This window comes from Mobula birostris, chromosome 10 (genome assembly GCF_030028105.1).
Source record: "Mobula birostris isolate sMobBir1 chromosome 10, sMobBir1.hap1, whole genome shotgun sequence".
NCBI classification, from domain to species: domain Eukaryota; kingdom Metazoa; phylum Chordata; class Chondrichthyes; order Myliobatiformes; family Myliobatidae; genus Mobula; species Mobula birostris.
The window spans coordinates 52865140-52881801 of record NC_092379.1 but is presented as its reverse complement, the minus strand read 5'-3'; the positions used below and the strand labels follow the sequence as shown (position 1 = coordinate 52881801).

Below are 16662 nucleotides of genomic sequence, written 5' to 3'. Positions count from 1 at the left end.
GTAGGGACGCTGCAAGAGTGTCCTGTCTGGGTACATCGTTGTGTGGTAGGGACGCTGCAAGAGTGTCCTGTCTGGGTACATCGTTGTGTGGTAGGGACGCTGCAAGAGTGCCCTGTCTGGGTACATCGTTGTGTGGTAGGGACGCTGCAAGAGTGTCCTGTCTGGGTACATCGTTGTGTGGTAGGGACGCTGCAAGAGTGTCCTGTCTGGGTACATCGTTGTGTGGTAGGGACGCTGCAAGAGTGTCCTGTCTGGGTACATCGTTGTGTGGTAGGGACGCTGCAAGAGTGTCCTGTCTGGGTACATCGTTGTGTGGTAGGGACGCTGCAAGAGTGTCCTGTCTGGGTACATCGTTGTGTGGTAGGGACGCTGCAAGAGTGTCCTGTCTGGGTACATCGTTGTGTGGTAGGGACGCTGCAAGAGTGTCCTGTCTGGGTACATCGTTGTGTGGTAGGGACGCTGCAAGAGTGTCCTGTCTGGGTACATCGTTGTGTGGTAGGGACGCTGCAAGAGTGTCCTGTCTGGGTACATCGTTGTGTGGTAGGGACGCTGCAAGAGTGCCCTGTCTGGGTACATCGTTGTGTGGTAGGGACGCTGCAAGAGTGTCCTGTCTGGGTACATCGTTGTGTGGTAGGGACGCTGCAAGAGTGTCCTGTCTGGGTACATCGTTGTGTGGTAGGGACGCTGCAAGAGTGTCCTGTCTGGGTACATCGTTGTGTGGTAGGGACGCTGCAAGAGTGTCCTGTCTGGGTACATCGTTGTGTGGTAGGGACGCTGCAAGAGTGCCCTGTCTGGGTACATCGTTGTGTGGTAGGGACGCTGCAAGAGTGCCCTGTCTGGGTACATCGTTGTGTGGTAGGGACGCTGCAAGAGTGTCCTGTCTGGGTACATCGTTGTGTGGTAGGGACGCTGCAAGAGTGTCCTGTCTGGGTACATCGTTGTGTGGTAGGGACGCTGCAAGAGTGTCCTGTCTGGGTACATCGTTGTGTGGTAGGGACGCTGCAAGAGTGCCCTGTCTGGGTACATCGTTGTGTGGTAGGGACGCTGCAAGAGTGTCCTGTCTGGGTACATCGTTGTGTGGTAGGGACGCTGCAAGAGTGTCCTGTCTGGGTACATCGTTGTGTGGTAGGGACGCTGCAAGAGTGTCCTGTCTGGGTACATCGTTGTGTGGTAGGGACGCTGCAAGAGTGTCCTGTCTGGGTACATCGTTGTGTGGTAGGGACGCTGCAAGAGTGTCCTGTCTGGGTACATCGTTGTGTGGTAGGGACGCTGCAAGAGTGTCCTGTCTGGGTACATCGTTGTGTGGTAGGGACGCTGCAAGAGTGTCCTGTCTGGGTACATCGTTGTGTGGTAGGGACGCTGCAAGAGTGTCCTGTCTGGGTACATCGTTGTGTGGTAGGGACGCTGCAAGAGTGTCCTGTCTGGGTACATCGTTGTGTGGTAGGGACGCTGCAAGAGTGTCCTGTCTGGGTACATCGTTGTGTGGTAGGGACGCTGCAAGAGTGTCCTGTCTGGGTACATCGTTGTGTGGTAGGGACGCTGCAAGAGTGTCCTGTCTGGGTACATCGTTGTGTGGTAGGGACGCTGCAAGGCTGCAGAGGACAGTAAAAACTGCTGAGCAGATCACTGTGGTCGCCCTGCCCCACTGGTGATGCTTACCAGGGTCATTGTATACAAAGGACCTGAAGCACTGTTCCCTTACCATGCAACCAGACAATCTCTTTGACCCATTACCATCAGGAAAGGGGTACAGAAGCATCAGGACTAGGCCCGTCCGACTGAGTATCAGCTCCTTCTCCCAGTCTGTGAGACTAATGAACGTCCTGCCACCATCCAGGTCTCATCTCCAGGACAGTGAGCTGATTACTGTTTACCGTTTAAATCTGCTCTGCTCTTCACATGCATTTCGAAATATGTTTTAGTAACTTACTTATGGTAATATTTTGTTTTACGCGCTGTGTAAGTGGCTTTGGGCTCACTTTTGGTTCACGTTCTGGGTGTTATTTGTTTACTTTTTACTGTTTGCACGATTTGCTCTTTTTTTTGCACATTGGAGGTTTGATGGTCCTTGTTGTGCAGAGTTTTTCGTGGATTCAGTTCTTTAATTATTCTTTGTTTGCTGGCTGCCTGCAAGAAGAGAATCTCAAGGTTGTATATGGTATATGTGCTTTATAATAAATGTACTTTTGTATTGTGGGTTCACCGTGGACTGGAGGAACGTTGCTTCATTTGGATGTATATATGTACAGTCAGGTGGCAATGAACTTGAACTCAGTCCCTCCATGTCCCAGCAGTGGAAAATCCCTGGTCCTTCCTCTCAGAGTGTTGGCCCTGGCTGCACTGAGTTTCAGTGTGTTCCCCTGCACGTGTCAGTCAATAACATTCCCCCACCAACAACTTGGTGGGCTGTAAGACCAATGAGTTTTGGGCAGACCGAAGTGTGTCCTTATAAGGAGGGAGTTAATTGTGATTCCTCCTTGGCACATGCCAAAATGGAAGTTCAAAGACAAAATGGTGTCAGGTTGGAATGTTGTAATGGCCTGCTTTCCCCCTTCTGAACAAAGTCTTGTCTCCATTTTGAATGTATATCTTTAACATGAGGTACTAGTGAAGAATAAGAACACTCAGTCCTCTTTTATTGTCATTTAGAAATGCATACATGCATTAAGAAATGATACAATGTTCCTCCAGAGTGATATCACAGAAAATAGGACAAACCAAAGACTAACACTGACAGAACCACATAATTATAACATATAGTTATAGCAGTGCAAAACAATACCATAATTTGATAAAGAGCAGACCATGGGCACGGTTAACAAAAAGTCTTAAAGTCCCGATCAACTCCCGAGTTCCCGACAGCAGGCGACAGGAGAGAGAAATTCTTTCTGCCATAAACCTCCAGGCACCGACAACTGCCGATGCATTGGAAGCACCCGACCACAGCCGACACTGAGTCCGTCCATCCGAAAACTTCGAGCCTCCGACCAGCCCCTCTGATACAGTCTCCTGAGCGCCATCCTCTGCTGAGCGCCTTTGACCTCGCCCCGGCTGCCGAAACGAGCAAAGCCGAGGATTCGGGGCCTTCTGCTCCGGAGATTCCGGTTACCACACAGTAGCAGGGCAGCGAAGCGGGCATTTCAGAAGTTTCTCCAGATGTTCCTCCGCACTCTCACGTCCGTCTCCATCAAATCAGAATTGTGCACGGTCCCCTACTTGACAGATTACAGATATCATTCACCGGAGAGGCCGTGCGCGCTGCGTCGCGCCGCCATCTTCTCCTCCTCCAATTGTTTTCCTCCTCACAGACCCGTCATCTCCCTTTTCGTTAATCATGTGCCTGGGCTGAAGTTTGTAAGGGATAAGGGCATGCAGCTTGTCCCACCAAGGGATGGAAAGATACTAGGGTGATAATTATGTTGTGCTTTGAAGGAATCTCAAAGGGTATAAAAAGGGGCACTTCCTTTGTGATATTTTTACGCATTTATTGAGATACACTGCAGCTTAGGTTTTTCTGGCCCGTTGAGCCACACTACCCGGCGATCCCCAATTTAACCCCAGCCTAATCACAGGACAATTTACAATGGCCAATTAATCTACCAACTGGTACATATTTGGACTGTGACAGGAGACTCGTGTGGTCACGGGGCGAACGTACAAACTCCTTACAGAGGGCGGTGGGAATCAAACCCGTGTCGCTGGTACTGTAAAGCGTTATGCTAACCGCTACTTAGTCTAGGTCATGACCAGTGCTAATGCTAAGAAGATAGGGGCAAGTACATTGAGAGAGTTAGAGAGAGTCGAGAGGGAGAGAGAGAGAAGGAGTGAGGAAGAGAGGGAGAGAGGGATATGCAAGAAGTTTGTCAGATCTGTGCCTCCCCTTCGCCATTGCGAAGATCAAATTGTTTAATCGATGGTATTATATTGAGTTCTGAACTATTACTACTGTAGGCATCTGATTTTCTTTCTGTATTGCATTTGTACTAGTTCTAATAAAGTGCTTTGTTGCGGTTTAATGTGTGCTGCGTCTCTGTTGTTAGTGAGTGCAATGCGAATACCCTGAGCTGAATCAGAAAATAACACATGACGAATTTTAAAAATATATTTGTTACAGTTCGACTGCAAAGCAATGGTCTTGCGGCAACAGTCGATGTCTGTCTCAGTCTGTGACCCTGGCAAGAGCCCGTGGATGAGGGAGTCCTCCTCTGTTACGAGCTCCTTGGGATGAACTGAGACAAGAACCCTTCATCATTGATGATAGATGCGGCCACCTTGAGGCAGGGCGGAACGTTGGCAAAGCCAAGGAGGACGCAGCCAGTGAGCACCGACTTTGAGAGCTCCAACCAAGGGAGAAAAGATTGCAGCAGCACTACCTGAGGCAAGAGACCAAACAAAAACAACAGAGGACCCTGGACTCCAGGAGACATCATGACAGCTCCATCTTGAGCACTAGCCTCTCCACAGTCGAGGATATTTTCAAAAAGGCAATGCCTGAAAAAAGCTAAGGACTCCCACTACCAAGGACAGGCCATCTTCTCACTACTACAATTGGCGGGAGGTACAGGAGCCTGAAGACCCACACGCAATGATTTAGGAACAGCTTCTTCCCCTCCACCATCAGAGTTCTGTACGGACAATGAACCCATGGGCTCTGCCTCATTATTTTTGCTCTCTTTTGCAGTATTTATTTATCTTCTTTAACTTATTTCTTACTGTTGTTTATTTTATGTTTAGCACTGTACTGTTGCCACAAATCAACAAATTTCACGACCTATGTTAGTGCTGATTAACCTGATTCTAATTCTGATCAGGTCCAAGTTTAATGGACAACAGGTGGGACTCAGACAAATACACTCCACATTCTCTCAGTCTATTCCACCGCTTTCAGTTCCCTGGCCCTGATCACCTCGTTTTTACTGTGGGTCCAGCCCCTACACGCTAATCTCCCCCATCAACGCTCCGCTTCTTTTCAGATGACAGAACTAACTAGCTCACGTCCGTCACCACCCTCCATCGCCTGGCATAACTGGTCTTACACTGTTGTGGTGAACCATGTATATATGTTGTAACTGGGTTACCTGTCTGGACACGCCCCTCTACTGACTGCTCCTGTGGCTCCTCCCACAGACCCCTAAATAAAGGCGATTGTGTCACTGCTCCTCCCTCAGTCCGGGGCAGATACCCAGCATGATGGAGATATCACATTTCACTGCTAATAAAAGCCTTTCAGTATTTACTCTACTTCCAGTCTTTTGGAGCTATTGATAGTGCATCAACTGTTTATTCCCCTGAGCTGACCTGCTGAGTTGCACCAGCATTTTGTGTGTGTCTAAAAGAGTATAGGTTATTGAATATGTAAAAGAAGTTGCATTTACTTTGGGACCTGACTTAAGTACATGATCTTATTCTGCATGTCTGTCTTTCTCAAGTATAATGCATCAGAATCAGGTTTATTACCAATCACTGACTCCTGTCAGGAAATTTGGTGTTTTGCAGCGGCAGTACAGTGCAGGACATTAAAACCCCATAAGTTACAATAGACACAAATAAACAGATGGTGCCAAAGAGGAACACTGAGGAGTGGTCGTGGGTTTGTGGTCCATTCAGAAATCTGATAGTGAGGGGAAGAATCATTGAGTGTGTGTCTTCAGGCTCCTGTACCTCCCCCTGATGGTGGCAATGAGAAGAGGGCTATCCCGGGTGTTGGGGGTCCTTAATGACGGACGCCACCTTCTTGAAGCTTTTTGAAGATGTCCCTGATTGTGGGAATGCTTGGCCCGTGATGCAGCTTGGGTAAAGAACACTTAAACGCCGCTTCAGCCTCCCCGCCATCGAGGACATCTCCAAAAGGCAGTCGCTCAAGAAGGGGACATCCATCGTTAAAAATCCTGACCACCCGGGACAGCCCTCTTGTCATTCCTACCGTCAGGGAGGAGGTACAGGAGCCGAAAGACACACACTCAGTGCTTTAGGAACAGCTCCTTCCCCTCCTCGGTTAGATTTCTGAACAGACAATGAACCCATGAACACCTCAGGATTTAAGATTGTTCAATGTCATTTCCTGTACACAAGTGTAAGGTGGAACAGAATAATCGTTACTCCGGATCTGACTCGGCATGGAAAAAGACAATAAGATAAAGAACACAATAATAAAACAACACAATAAATATGCAAGCTATGTAGGAGGCAAGGGTTAGATTTATCTTAGAGTAGGTTAAAGGTTCAGGTCAACATCATGGGCCTAATGTCCTGTGTTATGTTGTGCTGTTCTATATAAACTGATTGTTCATCTGGTTCTTAACTATATAAAAAAAAACTTCATTCAGATCATAATTTAAATACCTACATTTTCAAGTGTATAACACCAGTGATTAAATGACCAACGCACACAATCAAGAGTGTTTCATCATCGTTACTCAAGAACATAAAATCTACCCCAGTTGTAGGGGTTTTATATATCAGCAGAATAATTTCAAGCTGGGACAATGATCTACTCTGAGTAATTTCAAGCTGGGACAATGATCTACTCTGAATAATTTCAAGCTGGGACAATGATCTACTCTGAGTAATTTCAAACTGGGACAATGATCTACTCCGTGTTTGGGTCCAGTTATTCTACTTTATCATCAGCAGTGACTGTTACTCGGAGGTTTCACCGAGATGGCTAACCCCTGACTTCATTATTGGGGAAAAAGGAATTCAGCCCTGGGAGCTGATCAGCCCCAACCCCCTCGGCTGCTCGTATCTGAACATAAGACTGAATCTGCTACTGGAAAGCAAATTTCCTCCTGTGCGGAGTAGTCAAGGTATGTGAATACTTTAGTCAATGACTTAGGAAAGATGTAGCTTTGAGAAAGGTGTTGCCCTGATCCAGGTCGGGTTTCTCGGGAAGCACAGAAAAGTTGCTGTGTTGTGGGCCGGATTCCTGCTCCAGGTTGGGTTTTTCGGGAAGCACAGTAAGAGGTTCAAGCAACACACATCAAAGTTGCTGGTGAACGCAGCAGGCCAGGCAGCATCTCTAGGAAGAGGTACAGTCGACGTTTCAGGCCGCGACCCTTCGTCAGGACTAACTGAAGGAAGAGTGAGTAAGGGATTTGAAAGTTGGGAGGGGGAGTGGGAGATCCAAAATGATAGGAGAAGACAGGAGGGGGAGGGATGGAGCCAAGAGCTGGACAGGTGATAGACAAAAGGGGATACGAGAGGATCATGGGACAGGAGGTCCAGGAAGAAAGACGGGGGGGGGAAGACCTAGAGGATGGGCAAGGGGTATATTCAGAGGGACAGAGGGAGAAAAAGGAGAGTGAGAGAAAGAATGTGTGTATAAAAATAAGTAACAGATGGGGTACGAGGGGGAGGTGGGGCCTTAGCGGAATTTAGAGAAGTCGATGTTCATGCCATCAGGTTGGAGGCTACCCAGACGGAATATAAGGTGTTGTTCCTCCAACCTGAGTGTGGCTTCATCTTTACAGTAGAAGAGGCCGTGGATAGACATGTCAGAATGGGAATGGGATGTGGAATTAAAATGTGTGGCCACTCGGAGATCCTGCTTTCTCTGGCGGACAGAGCGTAGATGTTCAGCAAAGCGGTCTCCCAGTCTGCGTCGGGTCTCACCAATATATAAAAGGCCACATCGGGAGCACCGGACGCAGTATATCACCCCAGCCGACTCACAGGTGAAGTGTTGCCTCACCTGGAAGGACTGTTTGGGGCCCTGAATGGTGATAAGGAAGGAAGTGTAAGGGCATATGTAGCACTTGTTCCGCTTACACGGATAAGTGCCAGGAGGGAGATCAGTGGGGAGGGATGTGGGGGACGAATGGACAAGGGAGTTGCGTAGGGAGCGATCCCTGCGGAATGCAGAGAGAGGCGGGGAGGGAAAGATGTGTAAGCATGCCCTTACACTTCCTCCCTTACCACCATTCAGGGCCCCAAACAGTCCTTCCAGGTGAGGCAACACTTCACCTGTGAGTCGACTGGGGTGATATACTGCGTCCGGTGCTCCCGATGTGGCCTTTTATATATTGGCGAGACCCGACGCAGACTGGGAGACCGCTTTGCTGAACATCTACGCTCTGTCCGCCAGAGAAAGCAGGATCTCCCAGTGGCCACACATTTTAATTCCACATCCCATTCCCATTCTGACGTGTCTATCCACGGCCTCCTCTACTGTAAAGATGAAGCCACGCTCAGGTTGGAGGAACAACACCTTATATTCCGTCTGGGTACCCTCCAACCTGATGGCATGAACATCGACTTCTCTAACTTCCGCTAAGGCCCCACCTCCCCCTCGTACCCCATCCGTTATTTATTTTTATGCACACATTCTTTCTCTCACTCTCCTTTTTCTCCCTCTGTCCCTCTGACTATACCCCTTGCCCATCCTCTGGGTCCCCCCCCCTTGTCTTTCTTCCCAGACCTCCTGTCCCATGATCCTCTCGTATCCCTTTTGCCAATCACCTGTCCAGCTCTTGGCTCCATCCCTCCCCCTCCTGTCTTCTCCTATCATTTTGGATCTCCCCCTCCCCCTCCAACTTTCAAATCCCTTACTCACTCTTCCTTCAGTTAGTCCTGACGAAGGGTCTCGGCCTGAAACGTCGACTGCACCTCTTCCTACAGATGCTGCCTGGCCTGCTGCGTTCACCAGCAACTTTTATGTGTGTTGCTTGAATTTCCAGCATCTGCAGAATTCCTGTCGTTTGCAGTAAGAGGTTGCTGTGTTGTGGGTCGAATTGCTGATCCAGGTCAGGTTTTTTGGGAAGCACAGTAAGAGGTTGCTGTGTTGTGGGTTGGATCCCTGATCCGGGTCAGGTTTCACACTGAGGAAAAAAAGTTGCCCTTTTTCAGGTTGGGTCCCACAGGAAACACAGGAAAAGTTCGGTAAGTATTTGGTTTTAAAAGAAAGGAACTCCAAAAAGTGTCTGTCTGAGCGTGTGCATCCTAACTGAGTGCGTGAATGATAGTGTGGAAGTCCCTGGTCGTGGGTGTGTAAAGGACTCTGGTAGCGTGCATGTTTGCACACTGTGGACCAGAAACCATGACGTATTCGACAAGTATGTTATACGGGTGGGGTGGACAACAAGAGTATCTGCAGACATGTTGTTAGAGAAAGGAAAATGTGAGAAGACTGAAGGTGGCCTGTTCAATGTTCAATGTAGATGTGAAATGCAAAACTGCTTAGATGAATCCAGTAAAAAGCAGAAATTGAACAAATATTAAAGGAGGAATATACACATAGAATTTTGTCCCTTACAATCCTTTTGCTCTTATCATACCTTCAGATTCTCCTTCACCTTGTCTGCTAGGGAAACCTCATTCCTTCTTTTAGTCCTTCTGATTTCTTTCTTAAGTGTTCTCTTGCATTTCTTATCGGACATAAGTGCCTCATTTATTCCTGTCTGCCAACATCTGCAATGCACCTCCTTTTTTCGTAGCCAGGGTCTCAATATCTCTTGAAAAGTAACGTTTCCTACATCTCTGATCTTTACCTTTTATTCTGACAGGCATGTACAAGCTTTGTACTCCCAAAATGTCATTTTGAAGGCCTCCGACTTACCTTTGCCAGAAAACAGCCTGCCCCAATCCACACATGTCAGGTCCTCTCTGATACAATCTAAATTGGCCTTTCTCCAACTTAGAGTCTCAACATGTGGACCACACCTATATTTTCAAATATTTACCTTGAAACTAATCGCACTGTGATCACTGGATGCAAAGTGGTCCCCTACACAAACTACTGTCACCTGTACTGTCTCATTCCCCAACAGCAGATGCAGTATCACACTCTCTCTAGGTGGGACATCCATATACTGATTAAGGAAACTTTGCTGAACACATTCGACAAAGTCTATCCCTTCCAGCCCCTTTGCAGTATGGGAGTTGCAGTCAATATGTGGAAAGTTAAAATCACCTACTATCACAACCTTATGTTCCTTACAACAGTCCGTGATTTCTCTGCAAATCTGTTCCTCTAAATCCCTCGGACTGTTGGGTGGTCTGTAATATAGCTCCATTAACATGGTCATACCTTTCTTATTACTCTGTTCCACCCATAAAGCTTCACTAAACGAGTTCTCCAGTCTGTCCTGACGGAGCACTGGCGTGGCATTTTCCCAGACTAGTGACGCCACCCCTCCCCCTTTAACCCTTCTTGCTCTGCTGTGTCTAAAACAATGGAACCCCAGTATATTGAGCTGCCACTCCTGCAACCAAGTCTCACTAGAGTCTACAGTGTATAATTCCAGGTGTTGATCCATGCCCTGAGCTCATCTGCTTTCTCTTGCATTGAAGTACACACAGCTCGGGACACTAGTTGCACCATGCCCAACCTTTCGATTCCTGACTTTTTCTGAAGATTGAGAGATTTGACAGAGATGTACAGAACCATGAGAGGGTATAAATAGGGTAAATGCATACAAGATTTTTCCACTGAGGTTGGGTGGGACTACAACTAGATGTCATGGATCAAGGGTGAAAGGTGAAAGGTTTAAGGGGAACATGAGGGTAACTTCTTCACTCAGAGAGTCATTAGAGTGAGGAATGACCTGGCAACACAAGTTGTGCATGCAAGCTTGTTTCCAACATTTAAGAGAAGCTTGGATAGGTACATGGACGGGAGTGGTGTGGAGGACAGGTTGATGTGAGTAGGCAGTTTAAATGGCTCAGCCCAGACTGGATGGGCCGAAGGGCCTGTTTCTGTCTTGTACTTTTCTATGACCCTATCACTCTAAATGCACCTTGAACTGATCTCGTAGGAGCTCTACGAAAATGTTTCCTCCGTACTGTTCTTGGCATAAAATACACTGGCGTACAAAAAACAATGGTCTTAATGAATATAGGACGTGTGTGTAGATGTTTTCAAAAGTATTCCAGGTTAACTCTAGAAGCGGGGACGCCTGCCTTGATAAATGTTATTGTAAATAAGTTGCAACCTAGGTTAAAGGAAAACATATACTGTTAGTTGTGTGAGATGAGAAGAGTTAAATTGCAACTGTTTGGCACTATCGCTAAAATAAATTACAGCATCAAGGGATTAAAGGTGTTAAGGAAAATGAGGACAATATTTGTGTGAGGCTTCCTGGGCTGCTCTGTCTCTGAGTAATATGTACATTGTTTTAAAAGTATAACAACTGCTGTCTTATACAATCTGAATGTTGTTTTTTTATGTACAGTTGTGTATTAAATACGTATATATTTAACCAAATTGATTGTGACCAAATTTTAGCCGATCTTTACTAGGTTAACTTCTGCTTAAAATTTCACTGTGAGCTTTGGTCTTAAAATGATATGCATATGGCTCATGTGACCCTCTTACGGCTGGTAATTTTTGTTTGTACAGCGTAGATGTATTTTAGATAATGCTATTCTGAGGCCCTCTGTTGGTCAGACTCAACGATGGATTGCATCCTAGTTGTCAAAACTCAAGCTGGTACACAGCCAGGGCAGTACGATATGGAGAATAAGCTGTTGGCCATGCAGCAGTCTCCACTTCTCCACTGCAGATGAGTCTAAAGGAACAGCAGAAACCAGTACAGCTCAGCACCAATGGCATCACAGGAGTTGCCAGTCACCATTGACCTCAATGTAGGACTGCCTTAGGGACTCCAGCTCCAAATTTTTCCTCAGGGTTTACCCCTGAAGTCATCTTCCTGACCGGGTATGAGGCGGTAGAGGTTGAGATCAGAGTTTTCCTTTTCCTAGATGAGCTGCCAACGCTGGCCAATGAGGTACACCTGCTCAAAGTAACTGGTTTTTAAGGTGCCAGTAACTTGCCTTTGCCCCTTCTCCTGTCCGTGGAACTGGTTCTGCCAGGCTTAAGCTGCACGTGAAGGCCTGGAGCTAGACTTGGTTGTCAGAAGCTACTTGAGACTCACACCATTTGTTAGCTTTTAATAGGTAGAGGAAGTTTATTCCCATTCCCGCCCCTGGTTATGGCCCCTTAAGGAACCTAATGCTGTTGTAAGTGATGATTTCATAGCTCTTTGATTCAGGTCAACAAGGATGGAAGTGGGATGGTGGACATAGTAGGGCTAAAACATTGGGATGTCCATCCACAAGGGATATGTTTTTTACCGATAGGCTGGGCACTGGCTCGAAGATGCCCTTGGGCCAAGGCAACCTTGATTACAGTTTCCGTCTCCAGCACAATAGACTACTTTAAATATTCTGTTCCTGAACTACACTTAAGAACCGGTACAATTTTAATTCTGCTCATTGTAAAGTGCCACCTGATGAAAGCCTGTATGTCATTCTTTGGCTTTATCTCCAGCTCGTAGAGCAGCTGAGGCAGTACGGCTCCCTTCCCCCCCGTTCTGCTGAACCTCTCGACCTGAACACAGGCCTGCGTCCTTGCAGCCGGTGCTGCTGTAAACGTTTACACAGAACCTCCTCATTTACTTATTTACTTGCTAATGAGATATCCAGCCCTTCGAGCTACGCTGACCAGCAGGCTCCTAATTTAACCCTATCCTTATCAAAGGACAATTTACAATGACCAGTTACCCTATCAACCAATACATACTTGGATTGTGGGAGGAAACCGGAGCACCCGGAGGAACCCCACGCGGTCACGGGGAGAACGTACAAACTCCTTACAGGCAGCGGCGGGAATTGAACCTGGGTCACCTAAACTGTAAAGCGTTGTTAACCACGACGGTGCTGTGGCGCCTTAAGAATAGGACATGACAATGGACAATCATGGAATGGTGGGTTTCCCACCTCTTCAGAACGTGGATAAAATACGACGAATTAACTATGAATCTTTTCCTGCTTTTTAATTACCTCAATTGTTTTTATAAACAATTCCAGCGTGATGCACCAAACTATGGACTAAAACACACTATGTGCTGGATGATGGGTGTAATCAAAAAGATTCTCGATTATGGCAAGTAAATTAACTGTATGACTTGCTAAAGACATAATCTCGAAACACACTGTCGGTATCTGCAGCTGCTGGACCCTCCCCCTGGAAGTTATTTCTGCACCTCCAAACGGACTTCAATATTTGGGTTGTGATTTTGTAGTTGTTATTGTGTTTGTTGTCTCCATGGGTAAAAGCCTATCCAACTTAGGGAAATAACGTTGTAATTGTTGTTGATTTTTTATTATGAGTGTACGGGGTCTTTCTTTTCTTTGTATGTTAAATTTAAAATGGCTTCCTTGTCCTGTTATACTCGGGAATGCTTCTTTGTTATGTTAAACGCCGAGAAAGTCCTTCCCGCTACCAGTTTATTGAATCACGTTACTGATAAGAGGATGTTATGAACCAATTGGGATAGTTGTTATGGTTTTGGTGTATTTGAAGATACTGTATGCGCGGGGTTTTGGGGGAGAAGGCGGGAGACAGAGACAGAGGATGGACCAGATGCTGTGAGTCCACTAACAGGGTCGGACCCCGAGCGGGCCGTTCGGCGAGGAGACGGAGACGGACTAGTGTGGAGCGTCTGGTCAACCACTGTTGTTGGTCCCAGGCGGCCGGTCGAGGTGGTCCGAGGGGGTCGCAGGGTGAAGAAGAAGGGTCCTGAGCTCCAACTGTTTTGTGCACGAAAAGATTGAACTTTGGTAAGTGTGGCGCCTTTTATTTTCCTTTTATATTTTATTCTCTATTAATTATAGTTCCAGTAATATCTATAAACTGTAAATCATTTAATCGTATCTGGTGTATTGTCTGTTATATGGGCGGGGTGGGGTACATCACACAGCATCCGCACAAACTAATTACCCAGTTTAGTGGGGCCGAGGTTGTTTCCCTAGACAACAGCGAGCCGAGCGACCCTGAGGGTGGTCGGGGGGGCTACATGAGAATTTATACCTCGGTTTGAAATTGCTGAGCAAATTTCAAGTGATAGAGATCCTCACTTTTGGTAAAGTTATACCTTCATCATCATTTTGTGCCATGCCGTACAACGTAGGCAATCGTGGTCACCTTGATTGTCCTCGGCAAATGTTTCCTCAGAAGTGGTTAGCCATTCCCTTCTTCAGCATCAAAAGTTATATAGGAGCTGACAAAAGCCTTGTGGGGTAAATACCATTTCACGTGTCCTCACCATCCTCAATCTTATGGGGCAGCTGAAAGACAGGACTGGACCATTCTGATATGTTTATCCACGGCCTCCTCTACTGTCAAGATGAAGCCACACTCAGGTTGGAGGAACAACACCTTATATTCCATCTGGGTAGCCTCCAACCTGATGGCATGAACATCGACTTCTCTAACTTCCGCTAATGCCCCACCTCCCCTTCACACCCCATCCCTTATTTGTTTATTTATTATTATTATTTTTATTCATTTTTTCTCTCTCTCTCCTTTTTCTCCGTCTGTCCCTCTAACTATACCCCTTGCCCATCCTCTGGGTTCCCCCACCCACTTTTCCTTCCCCCTGGGCCTCCTGTCCCATGATCCTCTCATATCCCCTTTGCCAATCAGCTGTCCAGCTCTTGGCTCCATCCCTCCCCCTCCTGTCTTCTCCTATCATTTCGAATCTCCCCCTCCCCCTCCCATTTTCAAACCTCTTACTATCTCTTCTTTCAGTTAGTCCTGACGAAGGGCCTCAGCCCGAAACGTCGACTGTACCTCTTCCTATAGATTCTGCCTGGCCTGCTGCGTTCACCAGCAATTTTTATATCCTGAAATGTAGGTTGGCTAAACTGCGTGAAGAGACCAAGCTAATGTGTCCAGGGGTGCTTTCGCTGGCCCTCATGACAAGCACTGTGCTCCAAACTGTGTAAGAGACCTATCTCTGCGTGTTCTAGTGTTGGGATGCCCCTCTCTTTTCAGCAAAACAGAAGAACATCTATCCTGTGAGCGAACACATGTTACTGTACTGTGGACTGTTGAAAGTTTCCATCACCAGATATCAGAAGCCCAAATAATCTTGACGACTGCTTCAGGTACTAGAGGGCAGAGGTTTAAGGAGGGAGGGGAACTTTGTGCTTGTATGGAATGAGCTGCAGAGGAAGTATTTGAAGCAGGCATGATAACAACTTTTAAAAGAGGTTTTGATGGGCACTTGGACAGGAATGGTTCGGAAGGTCATGGGGCAAATGTGGGAAAATGGGACCAGTGTGAACAGGCATGTTGGCGTGCAAGGTCCAATTCAGCTGTATGGTTCTGTCCTCCTGCGATGTCAGTGAGTTAATGCTGGGGTGAAGGTTCACATGCACCCCCTGACCCCCTGTGGAGTTGTTAATCACCTTGGCTCTGAGATGTCAGCAAAGAGCTGGATTCACACTTACTGCTGCTGCTCATCATACCCAGATGGAACACCGATAGCTATCCTGTCTTACACCCTTTGTCCTTCGATCCGTTTATTGATTGAGATACAGCGCAGAATTGGGCCTTCCACCCAGAAGTCCCCAACTGAACCCCAGCCCAATCATGGGACAATTTACTGTGACTGATTAACCTTCCAGCCGGTACGCCTTTGCAGTGTGGGAGGAAACCGGAGCACCCGGAGGAAACCCACATGGTCACGGGGAGAACATACAAACTCTTTACAGGCAGCAATAGGAATTGAACCTGGGTCACTGGTACTGTAAAGTGTTGTGCTGACCACCACACTACCATCTATAACTCTGACTCAGTTTGAAAAAAATAGGTAAAACAAAAATATTAGTAAAACACAATTATTAAAACTACAAACAACAGGAATTTTGCAGATGCTGGAAATTCAAGCAACACACATAAAAGTTGCTGGTGAACGCAGCAGGCCAGGCAGCATCTCTAGGAAGAGGTGCAGTCGACGTTTCAGGCCGAGACCCTTCATCAGGACTAACTGAAGGAAGAGTGAGTAAGGGATTTGAAAGTTGGAGGGGGAGGGGGAGATCCAAAATGATAGGAGAAGACAGGAGGGGGAGGGATGGAGCCAAGAGCTGGACAGGTGATAGGCAAAAGGGATATGAGAGGATCATGGGACAGGAGGTCTGGGAAGAAAGACAAGGTGGGGGGGGGGACCCAGAGGATGGGCAAGGGGTATATTCAGAGGGACAGAGGGAGAAAAAGGAGAGTGAGAGAAAGAATGTGTGTATAAAAATAAGTAACAGATGGGGTACGAGGGGGAGGTGGGGCATTAGCGGAAGTTAGAGAAGTCGATGTTCATACCATCAGGTTGGAGGCTACCCAGACGGAATATACGATGTTGTTCCTCCAACCTGAGTGTGGCTTCATCTTTACAGTAGAGGAGGCCATGGATAGCCACGTCAGAATGGGAATGGGATGTGGAATTGAAATGTGTGGCCACTCGGAGATCCTGCTTTCTCTGGCGGACAGGGCGTAGGTGTTCAGCAAAGCGGTCTCCCAGTCTGCGTCGGGTCTCGCCAATATATAAAAGGCCACATCGGGAGCACCGGACGCAGTATATCACCCCAGCCGACTCACAGGTGAAGTGTTGCCTCACCTGGAAGGACTGTTTGGGGCCCTGAATGGTGGCAAGGGAGGAAGTGTACGGGCATGTGTAGCACTCGTTCCGCTTACATGGATAAGTGCCAAGGGGGAGATCAGTGGGGAGGGATGGGGGGGATGAATGGAGAAGGGAGTTGCGTAGGGAGGGATCCCTGCGGAATGCAGAGAGATGGGGGGAGGGAAAGATGTGCTTAGTGGTGGGATCCCGTTGGAGGTGGCGGAAGTTACGGAGAATAATATGTTGGACCCGGAGGCTGGTGGGGTGG

At 47.4% G+C, this 16662-nt stretch overlaps 1 long non-coding RNA gene across 4 annotated transcripts in view; it reads left to right on the top strand.

Annotated features, from left to right (window-relative positions):
* The first annotated feature begins 12366 nt into the window (after positions 1-12366).
* The window catches only part of LOC140204041 (uncharacterized), a 31559-nt gene continuing 27263 nt past the window's right edge, over positions 12367-16662 (top strand). For 2 of the 4 annotated variants that reach the window (XR_011887498.1, XR_011887495.1), the window contains exons 1-2: positions 12367-13557; positions 14634-14886. This is a non-coding gene — a long non-coding RNA (uncharacterized lncRNA). The remainder of the gene's footprint in view (positions 13558-14633; positions 14887-16662) is intronic. The other 2 variants (XR_011887496.1, XR_011887497.1) reach the window with 2 other exon arrangements.